The sequence below is a fragment of the Macaca nemestrina genome, chromosome 13 (assembly GCF_043159975.1).
Source record: "Macaca nemestrina isolate mMacNem1 chromosome 13, mMacNem.hap1, whole genome shotgun sequence".
NCBI lineage: Eukaryota > Metazoa > Chordata > Mammalia > Primates > Cercopithecidae > Macaca > Macaca nemestrina.
Window position 1 is genome coordinate 121,941,809 of NC_092137.1, and position 19,790 is coordinate 121,961,598.

At 48.3% G+C, this 19,790-nt stretch overlaps 1 long non-coding RNA gene across 1 annotated transcript; it reads right to left on the minus strand.

The window, feature by feature from the left end:
* Positions 1–1,625: 1,625 nt before the first annotated feature.
* On the minus strand, positions 1,626–3,676 carry LOC105490031 (uncharacterized). Its single transcript, XR_011612148.1, has 2 exons — positions 3,200–3,676; positions 1,626–2,506 (listed from the first exon to the last, which is right to left on the minus strand). It is a non-coding gene; the product is annotated as an uncharacterized lncRNA (long non-coding RNA).
* Positions 3,677–19,790: the final 16,114 nt, after the last annotated feature.

A 19,790-nucleotide genomic window follows, 5' to 3' on the forward strand; every position in this document is an offset into this window, starting at 1 on the left:
GGTGATTTCTGAGATTTTGGTGCACCTACCACCTACACAGTGCACACTGTACCCAATGTGTAGTCTTTTATCCCTCACCCACTTCCCACCCTTTCCTCTGAGTCCCTACCTTGTACTCATCTCTCTTAAAAAAAAAAAAAAAAAAAAAAAAAAAAAAAAAAAAAAAGGTCAGGTACAGTGTGGCTCATGCTTGTAATTCCAGCACTTTGAGAGGCTGAGCTGGGCAGATCACTTGAGGTTAGGAGTTCACGATCAGCCTGGCCAACATGGTGAAACCCCATCTCTACTTAAAAAAAAAAAAAATTAGCCAGGCATGGTGGCGCCTCGGCTGTAGTCTCAGCTACTCAGCAGGCTGAGGCAGGAGGATCCCTGGAACCCAGGAGGCAGAGGTTGCAGCGAGCCAAAATTGAGCCACTGCACTCCAGCCTGGGCGACAGAGCGAGACTCCGTCTCAAAAAACAAAACAAAAACAACAGCAGCAAAAAAAGGCCAGGCACAGTGGCTCACCCCTGTAATCCCAGCACTTTGGGAGGCTGAGGTGGGCAGATCACTTGAGGTCAGGAGTTTGAGACCAGCCTGGCCGATATGGTGAAACTCCGTCTCTACTAAAAATACAAAAATTAGCTGGGTGTGGTGGCTTGCTCCTGTAGTCCCAGCTATTCGGGAGGTTGAGGCAGGAGAATCACTTGAACCTGGGAGGCAGAGATTGCAGTGAGCCAAGATTGCACCACTGCACTCCAGCATGGGGGACACAGTCAGACCCTATCTCAAAAAAAAAAAAAAAAAAAGAAGGAAAGAAACAAATGCTTTTCTCATCTTTCTTTCTTTATGATTATTTTTTGAGACAGGGTCTCACTCTGTTGCCCAGGGTAGAGTACAGAGGCACAATCACAGCTCATTGCAGCCTCTATCTCCTTAGGTTTAAGCGATCCTCCCACTTCAGCCTCCAGGTTGCTGAGACTACAGGTGTGCAACACCACACCTGACTAATTTTTTTTTTTCTTTTCTATATTTTGTAGAGATGTGGTTTTGCCATGCTGCCCAGGCCGGTCTCAAACTCCTGGGCTCAAGCAATCTGCCCACCTCAACTTCCCAAAGTGCTGGGAGTACCATCACACTTGGCTCTTTTCTCATTTTTAAATTGGGTTGTCTTTTATTGTTGAGTTTTAAGAGCTTTTGTTTTTGCCATCCTGTGCCACTCTGTCACGCACGATGGAGTGCCGTGGCGCCATCTGGGCTCACTGAAACCTCCAACTCCTGGGTTCAAGCAGTTCTTCTGCCTCAGTCTTGAGTGAGCCACCACGCCTGGCTAATTTTTGTATTTTTAGAGAGCTAGAGTTTCGCCGTGTTGGCCAGGCTGGTCTCAAACTCCTGACCTCAGGTGATCCGCCTGCCTCGGCCTCCCAAAGAGCTGGGATTATAGGCGTGAGCCACTGCGCCCGGCTGAGTTTTAAGAGTGCTTTATATATTCTAGATACCAGCCCCTTAACAGGTGGCACAGAGCAACCATGACAGAGGGCCTACAGAGAGAAGTTTGTGCCCTGTAGGTATACACTAAAACACTTTGGAGAAATGGAAAAATATGGGTTGATACTTTCCATTGTAACAGAATTCTTTTAAAAGACAAAAGAACTTTAGATATCCTCACCAAATTTCAGGATGAAGAAAACAGATATTGGAAATTCTTGCTCTAATCTTACCTAAGGGTATATTAGTCAGTGCTGTTTTAGTTGCAAAAACTAAAAACTCAACTCAAACTAGTCATGGAAGAAAGGAGTTAATTGGCTAAGCAGCAGAGAAGTTAAATCCTGAGGTGAATTCGGGGCTCCCAAGATGTCTGGGCCTCCTCGCTCCCCTTCTTCCAGCTCCACCCCAATCGCTGGCATCATTTGCCGGCCAGGCCCTTTTCTTGCCTTCACTGTGGCAAGAAAGCAGCTTCATTTCTGGTTATCTCACAGCACTGCATTCAACAGAAAACAAAGCAAGCCCTTTGCTTGGAGTTTACAAATGACTCAGGATTCACTCCAATTTGACCAAGAGTCAGAACCCTAACTGGCCAAGCCTGAAGTCACTTGTCTACCCCTGATGCCGGGAACAGAACGCATGGATGAGAGGATGGTGGGTGGTTCCTGAAAAGGAAATTCAAGCACTTTTCCTAAAAGAAGCAGGAATGGATGCCGAAACAACACATCTCCCACAAAGAGAGCAGACAGACACTGGGCTTGTGAAGCCGCCCCATACCTTCCCCACAGAACTGGGCTTCCCTTGCTGGTGCCCCTGACGGAGCCTTGTCTTCATCCTCCACTATGTATTCATCGCGCGGTGTCGCCATTGTTTCCTCCTCTGTCTCCAGAGTGTCTTCTCTTAGTTCTCAGCTAGTAAGGGAAGGAGGCTGGGCATGGTGGCTCATGCCTGTAATCCCAGCACTTTGAAAGGCCGAAGCAGAAGGATTGCTTGAAGCCAGGAGTTTGAGACCAGCCTGGGCAACAAAGTAAGACTCCCGTCTCTACAAAAAAGAAAAACAAAAGTTAGCTGGGCATAGTCATGTGCACCTGTGGTCCCAGCTACTTGGGAGGCAGAGGCAGGAAGGGTGCTTGAGCCCAGCGAGCTATGATTGCACCACTGCACTCCAGCCTGGGTGACGGAGTGAGACCTCATCTATAAAAATTATTTTTAAATGCAGGGGGGAAGGAAATAAGGAGGTAACTACTGAAAGAATGAAAGTTCATGCTAGGAACATACCACAAAATGCAATGGGGACTCAAAGAAGGGCAAGATTGAAGGGGACAGGAACCCTATTCTGGGGTGTCTCTGAGGGCCCTGAGAAATAAAACAAAGGAATGGCAACAGGAACCCAAATATCCTCTTTGTTACTGCTAGAGGGCTGGACTGGAGGACACAGCTTTAGACCTGTGAACTAAGTGAGCTGCTAATGCAAATCCCACTAGGAGGCAGGCTCACCCACCCAGCCATGGCAGCCCTGGACTAGGAGAGGCTCCTTTAGTCCTGCAGGGGTGCAGCCCCCTCAGCGAGAGCAGTGGGATCTTGTACCCTGCATGTGCTCACCCCCAAGGTGATGGAGGGGCCAACTGGCCTACACAGGACCCGTTTCCCCTCCCCACCTACCTATCCAAGCGGTCATCTTTCATTTTCCCTGGGGCAAAGTAATAGAGGGATGGAGAGAAGGCAGGAAGGTTACCTTAGTGGAGCTCCCTGAACATGGGAGGAAGCCGGTAAGGTTTCCAAAAGCTCACAGAGATAGTGGCATTTAAGATGGGCCTCTCCTACAGTCCTGAGCAGGAGGAAATGCAGACTCTGGGTCAACACTCCTAGATGTGGCTTCTGGTCACCCCCACTGTCAAGGTGGCTCCACTCTTGCCCCGTGGCTCTCTGTAATAACCATCCTCTTACCTTGCCTCCTGGCCTGGGTTGCTATGGTGCAGTAACTCTACAGCTTGGTACTTGGGTCTCAACTTGCTCCTATGTGTTTGTGCATCTCTGTGCCCCAAGATTCTCTTCCAGCTATGGCTGGCTCTGCTCCTCTGCACCTGCCATACTGCAATGAGCGGATCTGTTTCCAGGTCTGGCAGCCCCTGCTGCTGGGCTCCTTCCCATAGTGGTAAACTGGGCCAGGCTGAAGAGATGACATTGATCTAAGCTGAGCCAGAAACTCACCAAGTGCAGGGAAGGAAGGAAGCAGGAGTGTATGCTTCACTTTGCTCCCTAGGCTCCAGACCCCCGACTGCCTGCTGGGAAAACAGGGGCACCTCTTGCCCACATGAAGCAGGGAGCCTTGTTCCTGAGGCGGGGTGCTGGTGGCGGCTGCCTGAACGTGTGTTCCCACTGGCGACTTGGATCTGGTCCTGAGAAGAGTTGACCCGCGGTGTCTTTGGCCTTGCGATTCCACATACAGTCCCCTCCTTGATGACAAAAACAGATGCTTCCATGAGGAGTTTTTGAATTAGGAAGAAATTACCTGCTATGAGGAACAGGCTCACGTACTGAGGAGTAAGAGGACGAATATTGTAAACACTTTTCATTCTGAATAATAGGGCTTTGGATTGTCCATGCATTCTGAAGGGAAGAAAAGGCACTTATTTGCTGCCTTTTGGCATGATAGTCGAAGCCCAGGGTTTGCATCAGATTCAAACAGCTTGCTCTCCAAGTCCTGCGGGGAAAGGGACCAAGGCATAGACATGAGAGCTAACAACCACCAATGTCGAGCAGGCCCACGTAACCCTCTGCACGATGCCTGCCCTCTGCGGTCATGAGAGACGATTTCCAAACGTGCTGCTGCTAAGATAATGAGCCCAAACCAGAAGACATGATCTGTAGCTTGGGATGTGAAACCTGCAGGCCATGAGGAAGGACACACCGAGGGCAAGGGTGTCAGCTGAGGGACACCAGCGAGGATGGCTGCAGAGGGTTGTGCAGAGCCCCGGCGCCGTGCGGGTGGAGAGAGTCCTGCTCTAACGCCCAGCGCTGGTTATCTGCACAGGGATACTCTGTAGAGCTCCACCACAGACTCTGTTTCAGGGCGGCTCCCTGGAGGCTGACTTTGAGATGGAGATTTGCAGGCAGGGAGTGTAATGGGGCTGCTCTCAGGTTCTGCACCTACAGGAGAAGGGAAGGAAGCTCAGACTTGCTCAGAGGGAGAAGCTGGGCTGCAAGGCAGTCCCCTCAGCTGAACCCATGGAGGGTTCTGAAGCCTTAGAAAAGTCTCATGGCCGTCCCAGCTTCAGATGCCCCCATCCCCACCGAGCTGAGGGGCCAGACCTTTGTACCCCAGCTTCAGCCAGTCACTGGGTGCATACTGTCCTCAGAGAGGAGGTGGGACACTGGGTGGAGAAGCTCTCTTCACTTGGGGGCAATTCCTGAGGAGGGCGGTGAGCCAGCAATCCTCCCGGCAGCTGCGGCAGAGCCTCTGTCTTGAGGGGGATCTGGATTGTGTATCAGGGCATCCACTCCTCCGGCTAAGTTCTGGGGCAGCTCGCCTTTCTCTGGAACGAACAAACGGTTCATCAGATGACCACAGCCCCCACCACTGCAGCTGTGCTTGAGGTCTGTGGTACTCCCCATCTCCCTCTTCTATCCTTTGTTTATTTATTTATTTAGAGACAGTCTGGTTCTGTTGCCCAGGCTGGAGTGCAGTGGTGTGATCACAGCTCACTGCAGCCTCCACTTCCCAAGCTCAAGTGATCCTCCTGCCTCAGCCACCTGAGTAGCTGGATCTACAGGTGTGTGCCACTGGACTCAACTAATTACATTTTTTTTTTTTTAAGAGATGAGGTCTCACTATGTTGCCCAGGCTGATGAATTTCTGAGCTTGAGTGATCCTCCTGCCTCAGGCTCCCAAAGTGCTAGGATTACAAGTGTGAAGCACTGCACTCGGACTTCTATCCATTTTATTTTATTTTACTTTTTTTTTTTTGGAGACCAAGTCTCACTCTCTTGCCCAGGCTGGAGTGCAATGGCACGATCTCGGCTCACTGCAACCTCCGCCTCCCAGGTTCAAGCAGTTCTCCTGCCTCAGCCTCCTGAGTAGCTGGGATTACAACCACGCGCCACCACGCCTGGCTAATTTTTGTAATTTTTTTTTAGTAGAGACAGGGTTTCACCATGTTAGCCAGGCTGGTCTCAAACTCCGACCTCAAGTGATCCTCCCGCCTCGGCCCCCCAAAGTGCTGAGATTATAGGCGTGAGCCACTGCGCCTGCCTCGGCTTCTATCCATTTTAGATTCTCCTCCCTGCAGGAGGCACCTCAGCTGAGCCCCTGGCCACCACACCCTCTTCAGGCCATGGCTGCTGCACCTGTGCATTTCCCATCAACGAGGGGCAAGAGCGCACAGGGACGTATTCCTCCTGGCCCCCACTGTGCAACTGCCTGGGGGGCAGGGTCCACTACTCCTGCCAGGACGGTGGCTCCTGCTTCTCGCCTACTGGTTCCTTGGTGTACTTTCGCTGTATCCCTTGATGGAGACATTTCCTCACTGGGAACCAGAACCTAAAATCCTCAAAGCTTAGAGTTGTGGTAACAGAAATACCCCAATGGGATTAATGTAAAGTGGAGCCACTCCTATCTCTACCCCTTGGTTCCTGGACCTATATATTCCTCCCAGTGGGACGTAGCGCCTTACTGGTTGTTGAATAGAGTGTACACTGTGCCCTGGAAGGTGGTGTCCCCTCCTTACTTGGTATCATCATCTCTGAGCTGGCATCTCAGCTATGCCTTCAGCAGCCCATTTCTTCTCTTCGTTCAAGCCAGTATCTTCTGGGTGGTGCAGAATGTGACAGGACCGGTGATCCCATGGTCACATGCCGTTGTCATGCCTCCTTGGCTATGCAATGAATGGGCCCTTGGGTCCGATGTGATGTGATGTGGGATCCTATGTCAGCGGGTAAAACGCTCAGTAAGCCCTCAGATAGTGGTGTTGGCTGAGGCCCTGCTGGCGGAAAAGGTAAGCATGTGTCCATTCTAGTCGAAATAAATTTCTGCCATTTCTAGAATGGAAGGGATCCACCGTAGTCAACTTACCATCAAGTGGCTACTTATTTACTTTGAGAGCCATTGCCATTTCCGAGGATCAGCACTGATGCATTGCTGGCAGGCTGGACATTCAGCAGTGGCGGTAGCTACATCAGCCCTTGTGAGTGACAGCCCATGCTATTTGGTCTGTGTGTTTGTCCCCATCCCTGCCACCATAGCTGCTCCTTCACATGCCCACTGTGCCAGTTCTGGGGTGGCTGATGGCATCTGGCTGACATCCAGTTGGCGAAACCATTCTATCTGGTTGTTTGGTGTTTCTTTCATGGTAGATGCTCTCTGGTGGTCCTCTTCACGCTTCTTAGCTACTCAAATAGTCCATCCACATGCCTCTGTCCCCAGCATCCTTGTCCTTGATCTTCTCATCTTTCTCCTTCCAGACCCCTGATCCATGCATCAAGGCAGCTGCTAGTAGCCATGTATGAATATAAAGTGTACCCTTGGGCTACATGTCTTTCCATACAAAGTGGATGAACAGATGCACCCCTGAGAGGACTGATCCACTGGGGGAACCTCCCTTGCCACTGTTTGTCAAGATCAGCCTGTGGTGGGCTGTACTGTAGTCACAGTTCATTTTTGGCTTGCACCCACGTACCAGTCTGACCCGTCTGTGAATCAAGGCAAAGCAAAGGCTTTCCTCTTTTGTCAGAGGATCATAAAGGACTTTGCCCCCTGTGCAGCCACAGGCGTGAGCTGAGGAAGAAACCCTGGTGCCACACTGGCGGTGACATGTGTCTGGGCTACCTGACTGTATAGCTCTGTTCATGCCCAGTTCTGGACATACCACTTCCATCTTACTATGGATTATTGCCAGGCCCATTCAACTTTAGGTCTTGGTGAGTTTGAAAGGCAGAACCTAACTAATAACGAACGGTTCTAGACACATGGTCACTTGGTGCCCCTTGGTGAAGTATTCCATCTCTGCCAGGGTCTAGTAGCCCTCCAGGAGCTACTTTTCAAAAGGTGTCTAATTCCCTGCTGCAGACATTATGGTCTTGCTCCAGAACCCTGAAGACCTATATTGTGATTGTCCTCCTGGGGCTTGCTAGAAACTCCACCTTGGATACCTGTAATATAATGGAATGAGCAGAGGCTCGGCAGAGGTGCTTCCTGAGGTTGAGGGGAATCTAAAACGGACAGTAGAGGAAGAGAAGTGATGATCAATTGAAACATCAAGACTGTAGGGTCTGCCACTTGTAGCAACTGGACCTGCTGCAGAGCTCTCTCCTATTCTGGGCCTCCCAGTCAAAGATGGCAGCCTCCTGTGTTACCAGGTATTAGGTTAAGCAGTATTCCCAGTTGTGGAATATGCTGCCTCTAAAACATGAATACATTTACTAGAAGTTGTGCTTCCCTCTTCCTTGTGGTAGGTATGAGTTGCAGTAATGTGTTCCTTGCTTTAGAATGTTCCAGCATGCTTAGACCACTGGACTCCTAAAAAGTTCACTGATGAGGCAACCTCTTGTGTATCACAGGACGTTTCTCCCACTTTCTAGAGTGTATGTGTCTCACACAAAGTACTTGACACTTCTTGCTCATCTGGCCTCATTAGCGTGATGCATATGATATCATCAACACAGGAACTACTATGAAGTTCTAAGAAATATCCAGACAGTTCTCATGTCTTTAGACCATATTTTGACAGAGTTAACACAGCCCTGTAGGAAAACCATAAATATACACTTGTATCAATTCCAAGTGAATCTACTGTTTCTGATCTTCCTTTTGGTGGGGATAAGTCGTGCATCGGCCAGATCAGTGGTCAGTTATCTGACACTGATAACTGTGTGGACTATGTGAATCCACTCTAGCATGGACGCATCGGGCACAGTAGCTGTAATTGGGGATATTTGGTTCGTTTGTTGTAGTCTACTTTCACACTACGGGACATACCTGGATCTCGCAGCATCTGGATGGGCGAATTAAGTGGAGATTTGAGGGGGGACACTACCCTTGCATCCTTTGTTTTTTAAGGTGGCATTAATTTCTGCCATTCGCCTGGGATGCAATATTTTTATTTATTTAGAGACAGAGTCTCGCTCTGTTGCCCAGGCTGGAGTGCAGTGATGCACTCTCGGCTCACTGCAACCTTCACTTCCCGGGTTCAATGACTCTCGTGCCTCAGCCTCCCGAGTAGCTGGAACCACAGGTGTGTGCCACCATGCCTGGCTAAATTTTTTTGTATTTTTAGCCTGTTGGCCAGGCTAGTCTCGAACTCTTGGCCTCAAGTGATCCATCTGCCCTGGCCTCCCAAAGTGCTAGGATTACAGGCGTGAGCTACTGTACCCAGTCTGCTTTTTCTTTCTTATGTTGGCTGGTTGTATTAGTTATCTACTGCAGAACAGCAAACCACCCCAGGGAGCATACTCATTTGGTGGGCTTTCATCTTAAAAGGAACAAAGGCAGTGTGTGTCCAGGTATAGGCTGGTAGATTTGGTGGTGGGAAAACGAGGCAGTTCTGGTCTAATTGTAATTGTTTTTTTTCTTTTATTTTCTTTTTTTCCAAGACAGGGTCTCGGTCTGTTGCCCAGTGCAGTGGCGAGATCATGGCTCACTAACTCACTACTGCCTCAATTTCCTGGGTTCAAGTGATCCTCCCACCTCAGCCTCCCAAATAGCTGGGATCACAGGAGTGCTCCACCCTGCCTGGCTAATTTTTAAATTATTTTTGGTAGAGACAGGGTTTTGTCATGTTGCCTAGGCTGGTCTCAGACTTCTGGGCTCAAGCAATCCTCCCGCCTTGGCCTCCCAAAGTGCTGGGATTACAGGCATGAGCCACTGCACCTGGCCTGAATTGTTTCCATTTTCTCATTAAACAAAGCAGGTCATCAGCTGAGATGTGAATCTCAGCTATACTGTCTGTATCATGAGACCTGTCTCCTTGGCCATAATTGCCACAACTGGACCAGGGATGGGCTCCTAATCCAAGTGAAGGCATTCGATTCTTTCTTTTGGGAGCTTGAAGTGACGATTCGAAGACATCAGTGTCAATTAGTGCTCAAACTGGAAGGATCTGTAAATTCAGAAACTGTGGGGCAGACATTTTTCTTCATATAAATGGAAAAGCTGACAAGATTAGGTAGGGGTTTGGTGAAAGAAGAGTAAAGCAGAAAGGAAGTAGAAAAGTAGAAAGAAAATAAGAGTCCACATAGACTTGTGGTTGCAAAAGGAGTTACTTAGGTTCCTGTCCTAAGGTTCGAGTCCTCTGATAAGATGCCCGGATAGGACTAAATGTGCAAGCGATGTGCTAGGAAAACACTTGCAAAAGGAATAGGAGGAAGCCAGGAGAGCCTGGGAGAGCTGCGATGCAGGTGCAGCCCCTGCGAGGAGACAGGAAGGGAGGAGGGCTAGCTTGAGGAGGTGTTAGAATGCAGTGTATAGTTCTTTCTTTTTCAGAGACAGTCTCCCTTTGTTGTCCAAGCTGGCCTCAAACTCCTGAGCTCAAGCAATTCTCCTGCCTCAGTCTCTTGAGCAGCTGGGACTACACGTGCATAACCATGCCCAACTTAGAATGGAATGTAGTTCTAAGAAAGCTCTGGCAGAGCTGATGAGGTGTGCTTGTGCCAAAGCCACCTGTCAGAGGAGTCCCCCATCTCCCAGAAATGGGCCTGCCTTAGCACAGCAGGGCTGCACTCAGGCATTGGGTGGGAGCAGCTCACAGGAAGGGCGGTCTCAGTGCAAATGCAATGACAGAATTTCATATCCCGGCAGCAGGGGGCCACGTTACGCTCCCTGCAGAGAGGTGAGCAGCACGCTCTCACAGCCACAGCTCACAGTGCCTTTTCAGTTCCTTTTTCTACCACCTCATGACGCACAAGTGCCTTTCCTGCCTGTGAATTCTGAGCTTCTCGAGACACTCCTGGATCTTTCAAATTTGATTCCCTATTTATGCTTAAACTACTTTGAGTGGATTCCAAGTACTTGTAACAAAAACAACAACAAAAAACATAGATTGAAATAGTAGCAAGGAGACTATAATCTTAATTTTCTTTTTATTTTTTTCTTTTTGAGACGGAGTCTCGCTCTGTCAACCAGGCTGGAGTGCAGTGGCCGGATCTCAGCTCACTGCAAGCTCTGCCTCTCGGGTTCACGCCATTCTTGTGCCTCAGCCTCCCGAGTAGCTGGGACTACAGGCGCCGCCACCACGCCCGGCTAATTTTTTGTAGTTTTTTAGTAGAGACGGGGTTTCACCGTGTTAGCTAGGATGGTGTGGATCTCCTGACCTCGTGATCCGCCCACCTCGGCCTCCCCAAGTGCTGGGATTACAGGCGTGAGCCACTGTGCCTGGCCTAAATTTTCTATAGAAGAGGGGATGGAAGGAGGAAATAATAATTCTTTTTTTTTTTTTTTTGAGACAGAGTCTCGCTCTGTCGCCCAGGCTGGAGTGCAGTGGTGCGATCTCAGCTCACTGCAAGCTCCGCCTCCCGGGTTCACGCCATTCTCCTGCCTAAGCCTCCCGAGTAGCTGGGACTACAGGCGCCCGCCACCTCGCCCGGCTAGTTTTTTGTATTTTTTAGTAGAGACGGGGTTTCACTGTGTTAGCCAGGATGGTCTCGATCTCCTGACCTCGTGATCCGCCGGTCTCAGCCTCCCAAAGTGCTGGGATTACAGGCTTGAGCCACCGCACCCGGCCAGGAAATAATAATTCTAGCGCTTATTCCTTATACCCCGTAGAGGGTTCTACAGTTTGTAATGTATTTTAACTTACACAATCTCATTTGAGCCTTACAGCAACCTCTGAACACAAGTAAGGCTGGCATCATTATCTGTATTTCAGATGAGGAGGCTAAGTTTCAGAGACAATACAAACTACGGTGAATTGAAAAAAAATGGAGGCCGGGCACAGTGGCTCACGTCTGTAATCCTAGCATTTTGGGAGGCCGAGGCGAGCGGATCACCTGAGGTCGGGAGTTCCAGACCAGCCTGACCAATGTGGAGAAACCCCGTCTCTACTAAAAATACAAAATTAGCCTGGCGTGGTGGTGCATGCCTGTAATCCCAGCTACTCAGGAGGCTGAGGCAGGAGAATCGCTTGAACCCGGGAGGCGGAGGTTGCGATGAGCTGAGATAGTGCCATTGCGCTCCAGCCTCGGCAAAAAGAGCGAAACTCCACTCAAAAAAAAAAAAAAAAAAAAAAAGACAAACCATATAAATATTAGCCTCTACCTATAAAAGCAGTAAGCCAAAAGCAGCATTGCATTCCTGGAGAGATTGCAGAAATTAGTGCCACCACTAATCAATGATTTGAAAGACACAGAGCTGATGATTTCCATTCAGCTTAGCTCTCTAGCCTGTGCAGATCCAAGACGGATCCAAGAGAATGGCGTGGATTATTACAAACTCAGTTAGGTTGTGACTCCAATTGCAGCTGCTATTCTAGGTGTGCCTTCATTCATGAAGCAAATCAGTGCATCCCTTGGAGCAAAGTATGCAGCTGTTGATCTGATGAATGCTTTTATCCTCAGTACTTTTTAGTAAAGACCATCAAAAGCAGTTTGCTTTGAGCTGACAGGGTTAGCAATACCTATTTGTCATCCAAACTCAAGACTGTACCAGTTCGCAGTCATCTGTCATCATCTAGTTTGCGGAGACCTTGTCCTCTCCTCTACTCCACAGGACATCACACTCATCTAATATGTTGATAGTATGTTGATTAGAAGTAGTAACTATTCTAGCCACCTTGACGAGACATATGTGTGCCAGAGGGTGACAAATCCCACAAACATTCAGTGAAACTTCTGGGGGGCCTAATTGTCTGGGGCATGTTAAGCTGTGCCTTACTACCATTAAGAAAGAGGTACAATGCCCAGTGGGTTTGGATTTTGGAGGCAATGTATACCTCATTTGAATATTCTTCTCTGACCCATTTTCTGAATAACTTAAAAGGCTATTAGTTTTGAGTGGGGCCCAGAACAAAAGATGATATTGTCATGACAGTCCCTGACTCATGAAGGTTCAACTTAAATGTTTTTACTTTACCAATGATGTGAAAGAGATGTGCATTCAGTAGCAGCTGTATATGGAATGCTGGATTTTAATCTTTCCCTGGCCGAGTGATACGTGGTGGGAGGTTCTCTCATGATGCTGGGCAGCAGCAGTGAGTGCAGCTCTGCCAGCCACAGGGTCACTAGGTTGGATGACCGATACTGTACGGTGGGCGGTATGGACAGATCAGTGTAGTTCTGCCAGCCACAGGGTCACTAGGCTGGATGACCAATACTGTACGGTGGGCGGTATGGACAGATCACTTTGCCCAGATGTAGACCAGTGGAAGTGTTCTGAGCATGTTCAAGGTAGGCTACTCTAAGCTATGATGTCCTGTAGTTAGGTGTATTCAGGGCATTTGTGACTCAGGATATTTTCTTTTCTTTTTCTGAGGTAGGGTCTCAGTCCGTCTCACCAGGCTGGACTGCAGTGGTGCAAGCACGGCTCTCTGCACCCTCGATCTCCTGGGCTCAAGCCGTTCTCCCACCTCAGCCTCCCACGTAGCTGGGACTACAGGCATGTGCCTCCATGACTGGCTAACTTAAATTTTTTTTTTTTTGTAGAGACAATGTCTTGCTATGTTGCCCAGGCTGGTCTCACACTTCTGGGCTTAAGTGATCCTCCAGCTTTGGCCTCCCAAAGTGTGGGGATTAGAGGCATGAGCCATTGCACCTGGTGAAATTTTTACAATTGTATGTTGCCTCAGCATCCATTTTAAATATACGTTAGCCTTTCTCATATAAAAAGCAGGACTCAGTCACCCTTGACACAGTTTCCAGTTCTCCACCTCCTCCTGGTTCCTCAGTGTGATCAATCTAGATACCTGCCTTGTACAACCACCTCCTGATGACCATTTCCCTGTGGACACCTAGATACTACCTACGTGACTTGCTCCACCAACCCCCTCGCCCCACATGGACATGCTGCAGTGACCACCTCTGAGTCACAGCATGACCCCATGGTACTTGTGCCTGCTTGCTCTAAACTTACCAATTAGAACTCCTAGTGGACTCAGTGGCTCACGCCTGTAATCCCAACAGTGTGAGTGGCTAAGATGGGAGGACTGCTTGAGGCAAGGAGTTCGAGACAGCCTGGGCAACATAGCGAGACCCTGTCTCTACCAAAAATAATTTAAAAATTAGCTAGGTTGCCGGGCGCGGTGGCTCAAGCCTATAATCCCAGCACTTTGAGAGGCTGAGGCGGGCAGATCACGAGGTCAGGAGATCAAGACCATCCTGGCTAACACGGTGAAACCCCGCCTCTAGTAAAAATACAAAAAAATTAGCCGGGCGAGGTGGTGGGTGCCTGTAGTCCCAGCTACTCGGGAGGCTGAGGCAGGAGAATGGCGTGAACCCAGGAGGCGGAGCTTGCAGTGAGCCGAGATCGCGCCACTGCACTCCAGCCTGCGTGACAGAGCAAGACTCTGTCTCAAAAAAAAAAAAAAAAAAAAAAAAATTAGCTAGGCATGGTGGCACACTCCTGTGATCCCAGATATTTAGGAGGCTGAGGTGGGAGGATTGCTTGAGCCTGAGAGGTAGAGGGTGCAGTGAGCTGTGATAGTGCCAGTGCACTCCAGCCTGGGCAACAGAATGAGATCCTGTTTCAAAAAACCAAAAACCCGCAGCTCATGCCTAGAATCCCAGCACTTTGGGAGGCTGAGGCAGGAGGATCACCTGAGGTTAGGAGTTTGAGACCAGCCTGGGGAACATGGCAAAACCCCATCTCTACTAAAAATACAGAAATTAGCCAGGTGTGGTGGCAGGCACCTGTAATCCCAGCTACTCGGGAGGCTGAGGCATGAGAATCTCTTGAATCCGCAAGGTGGAGGTTGCAGTGAGCCAAGATGGCACCACTGCATTCTAGCCTAGGTGGCAGGGTGAGAATCCATCTCAAAAAAAAAAGAAACAAAACCAAAATCAACCCCCGCCCCCCGCCGCCACAGAACAAAACAAAACAAAAACCTCCTCTCAGGAAACCTGCTTGGGTAATGGCCTGGACCCAATACAGACATCAGCCCTCAGGCCCCTTGCTTTCTCTCTCACTTCCCGCTCCCCAGCTAAGCCCGTGTGTCCTGGCCGGCTCTCCTCTCCCCACTGGCCCTGAGAGGCAGTAACTGCCCTCTTCACTGTAAAAGATCTGTAAGCAATACACTGCCTCTGTTACTTCATGTGTTTTGCTGTGTTGCCTCCTCTGCAACTCACCTGACCATCACACCTGAACCCAACTCTCCTTCCAGTGAGGTTCTCCTGCAGAGTGGCTATCTTGGTAGGAATAAACTGGACACAAGTCAGACAAGAGCCACACAGGTGTCTGCCAGGATCAACAAGTTTCCTGTGAGGCGGACACCTGGTCATGGGTCAGACACTTAAGAATCAGGCCATCTGCCAGATGATGAAGTATCGTGTCAGTGGTGCACTGCAAACATCCATGGCCACCTCTCCTGGGGCCCTGGAGTCAGGACAGGGCTAGAATTTACAGCCACTATCCAGAAAGAGGCCTCGAGATGAAATCAGAAGAAACACAATACTGTCTTCTGCAGGTAACTACTCTCCTTTTGAGATACAGCTTCGAGCATGTCACTTGCCTTAGTGGACACTAAAGCCCTTGGCTGTGGGCCACCAAATTATCAATGGTCCTGAGCTGAGCCTAAATATCATTATTTATTAATGATAAATTAAATTGGGTATTATATGACTCATGGAGCCAGAAAGTTGCACTCCATCTACTTAATGATGGACTCATTATGAAATGGAAATGGTATAAATGAGATTGGGTCTGACAGGTCCTAAATGCTGAAGCAAGTTCTCTGAGTAACTACTCCTGCTACATTGCCTGTTCTCTGTCGCCCACATCTATGGCCTCACAGGGAATCCTCTATCACCACTTGACCAAGGAGGAAAAAATTGAAAAAAAAAATTTCAAGTCTGACTGGGCACAGTGGCTTACATCTATAATCCCAGCACTTTGGGAGGCCGAGCCGGGAGGATTGCTTGAGCCACTAGTTTGAAAACAGACTGAGCAACGTCGTAAGACCCCATCTATACAAAACTATAATAATAATAATAATAATAATAATAATAATAATAATAGCCAGGTGCAGTGGAATGCACCTGTGATCCCAGCTATTTGGGAGGCTGAAGTGGGAGGACCACTGGGGCCTGGGAGGTTGAGGCTGAAGTGAGTGGTGATTATTCCACTGCACTCCAGCCTGGGCGACAGTGAGACCCTGCCTCAGAAAAAAAAAAAAAAAGAAAGAAATTCAAGTCTGGTTCCTTGCTACAGATGTTTCTGCATCACATACTGCTATAACCCCACTCAAGGTGGTCCTGAGAACAGTGATCAAAGGAAATCTTCCGAGTGGGCAAAACTTTGAGTGGTGCATCCAGTTGCTCATTTTACCTAGTAGGAGATGGTCAGAGCTGTAGTTCTACATTAGAGGAACAAGGCTGGAAAAGGGTAGAAGGAGATGGTTAGAGCTGTAGTTCTACATTAGAGGAACAAGGCTGGAAAAGGGTAGAAGGAGACGGTCAGAGCTGTAGTTCTACATTAGAGGAACAAGGCTGGAAAAGGGTAGAAGGAGACGGTCAGAGCTGTAGTTCTACATTAGAGGAACATGACTGGAAAAGGGTAGAAGGAGACGGTCAGAGCTGTAGTTCCACATTAGAGGAACATGACTGGAAAAGGGTAGAAGGAGACGGTCAGAGCTGTGGTTCCACATTAGAGGAACATGACTGGAAAAGGGTAGAAGGAGACGGTCAGAGCTGTGGTTCCACATTAGAGGAACATGACTGGAAAAGGGTAGAAGGAGACGGTCAGAGCTGTAGTTCTACATTAGAGGAACAAGGCTGGAAAAGCGTAGAAGGAGATGGTCAGAGCTGTGGCGCTACATTAGAGGCACACGGCTGGAAAAGGGTAGAAGGAGACGGTCATAGCTGTGGTTCTACATTAGAGGAACATGGCTGGAAAAGGGTAGAAGGAGACGGTCAGAGCTGTGGCTCCACATTAGAGGAACACAGCTGGAAAAGGGTAAAGTTTGAATGCTTTGTCGTGAAAACTGGGGACAAGTGAAGGGTGTCTGCTCTCACCACTTCTATCCAACATTGTATGGAAGGTTCCAGTCAGTGAAATAAAGCAAGAAAAAGAAACAAGTACAGTGCTATGGCTTGAATGCCGTCTCGAAAACCCATGTTGAAACTTGATCTCGAATGTGGCAGTGTTGAGAGGTGGGGCCTTTGAGAGTGGTTGGATCAAGAGGGTTCTATCCCCATGAATAGATTAATTCACAGATCAATATATTAAAGGGTTAATGAAGTAATGGGTTATGATCAGAGTGAAATAGGCGGCTTTACAAGAGGAAGAGAGACCTGAGCATAGCACATTAGTATGTTCCGCTCCCTCGCCATGGGACACCCTGTGGCCACCTCAGGACTCGGTAGTCTCCATCAGCAAGAAGGCTCTCACCAGATATACACCCTCAACCTTGGACTTCTGAGCCTCCATAACTATAAGAAACAAATCTTTTTTCTTTTTTTCCCTTTAAAAATGTGTATAAATGTAAGGGGTACAAGTGCAGCTGAGTCACATGAATATACTGCATAGTGGTGAAGTCTAAGCTGTTAGTGTCACCTTCACCTTCTTTTTCTTTATAAATCACCCAACTTCAGGTATTCTGTTATAAGCAACAGAAAATGGACTCATACATACAGACTGGAAAGGAGGAAGCAAAACTGTCTTTATTGGCAGAAAACATAACTCTGTATATAAAAAACCTAAGGAATTTATCAAAATAAGCTATTAGAACTAATAGAAAGATTGTGGGACAGCCCGGCGTGGTGGCTCACGAACCTGTAATCCCAGCACATTGGGAGGCCGAGGCAGGTGGATCATTTGAGGTCAGGAGTTCGAGACCAGCCTGGACAACATGCTGAAATCCTGTCTCTACTAAAAATACAAAAATTAACTGGGCATGGTGGCACGCGCCTGTAATGCTAGCTACTCAGGAGGCTGAGGCAGGAGAACCGCTTGAGCCTGGGAGGCGGAGTTTGCAGTGAGCTGAGATCGTGCCATTGTACTCCGGTCTGGGCGATAAAGTGTGACCCTGTCTCAAAAAAAATAAATAAATAAATAAATAACAAATAAAATAAAAAAAAGAAAGACAGACTATGGAATACAAAGTCAACATAAAAACTATTATATTTTGGCCGGGTGCGGTGGCTCACGTCTATAATCCCAGCACTTTGAGAGGCCAAGGCGGGCGGATCACCTGAGGTCAGGAGTTCGAGACCAGTCTGACCAACATGGAGAAACCTTGTTTCTACTAAAAAATACAAAACTAGCCGGATGTGGTGGCACATGCCTGTGATTCCAGCTACTCGGGATGCTGAGGAAAACTGCTCGAACCCAGGAGGCAGAGGTTGCGGTGAGCCCACTCCAGCCTGGGCAACAAGAGCAAAACTCTGTCTCAAAAAAAAAAAAAAAAAAACAACTATTTTATTTCTATATAGTAGCATTGAAGAATTGGAAACTGAAAAATTTAAAACACCACTTGCAACGGGACCAAAAATCAGAAAAACACTTATGGATAAATTAAACAAAATCATGGAAGACCTGTACACTAAAGCTAAAAAAAAAAAAAAAAAAAAAAAGGCTGAGAAAGTTAAATAGAAGAATAAATAAATAAGAGTATGCTATGCTCATGAGTTGAGAAGACTCCATATTGCTAAGACATCAGTTCTCCCCAAATTAATCTAAAGATTTAATGCAGTCCCAATCAAAATCCCATCAGGCATTTTTTTGGGGTAGAAATTGACAAGGTGGGCCGGGCGCTGTGGCTCAAGCCTGTAATCCCAGCATTTTGGGAGGCCGAGATGGGCGGACCATGAGGTCCGGAGATCCAGACCATCCTGGCGAACAGGGTGAAACCCCGTCTCTACTAAAAAATACAAAAAACTAGCCGGGCGAGGTGGCGGGCGCCTGTAGTCCCAGCTACTCGGGAGGCTGAGGCAGGAGAATGGCGTAAATCCGGGAGGCGGAGCTTGCAGTGAGCTGAGATCCGGCCACTGCACTCCAGCCTGGGTGACAGAGCGAGACTCCGTCTCAAAAGAAAAAAAAAAGTATTAGCTGTGAAAAGAGAAGTGGTATCTAGAAAGGGGAAGAGTTAAAGCCTCTTTTTAAAGACTTTTATCCCCAAAGCCTTTTTTGAAGACGAACTCAATTGTGTTTATGTACTGATGGGAAAGAGGCAGTAGAGATGGAGAAAATGGCTGCATTAGAGAGGCTCAGCTGGAGTTTCTGAGGATTCATTTGGTTTATAGGCTATTGGTAGAAAATTTATGTATACATATAAAATCAAACCCACAAAGTACTTTTTTTTTTTTTTTTTTGAGACAGAGTCTCCCTGTGTAGCCCAGGCTGGAGCGCAATGGCACCATCTTGGCTCATTATAACCTCTGCCTCCCAAGTTCATGCAATTCTCCTGCCTCAGCCTCCCGAATAGCTGGGATTACAGGCATGCACCATCACAGCTGGCTAATTTTTGTATTTTTAGTAGAGATGGGGTTTCACCATGTTGGCCAGGCTGGTCTTGAACTCCTGACCTCAGGTGATTTGCCTGCATCAGCCTCCCAAAGTGCTGGGGTTACAGGCGTGAGCCACCGCACCCGGCCAAAGTGCTCCTTTTAAAAAATTATTATTATTAAGAAAACCACTTCTCTAACTGTCACAAAGTCCAGGCTGAGTTAACAGTGATGAGTTCCAGAGGCAACTACACCCCACTCCGGGTTTTCTGGTTACAATCACTGTATTCACTCTCGACCTCAACTGAAAACCCAGACCCAGGAGGCCTCAAGTCCTGCCCTTCTATTCCTGGCAGATGCCAAGGCCAACTATATAGGAGGCTTAATAGAGGAGAAGACAAACCCTCCACTCTACTTTATGAGGCAGATAGCAACCCCAAACCACCAATGGGCTGGGGCTTGCGCAGGCCTCACTGGCTCCTTCTAAACATGTTTTTAGAGAGAGGGCATAGTGGCTCATGTCTGCAATCCCAGCACTTTGGGAGGCTGAGGTAGGTGGATTGCCTGAGGTCAGGAGTTCGAGACCAGCCTGGGCAACATGGTAAAACTCCATCTCTACTAAAATACAAAAAATTTGCTGGGCATGGTGGCATATGCTACTTAGGAGGCTGAGGTATGGGAATTGCTTGAACCTGGGAAGCAGACGTTGCAGGGAGCCAAGATCCAGCCTGGGCAACAGAGTGAGA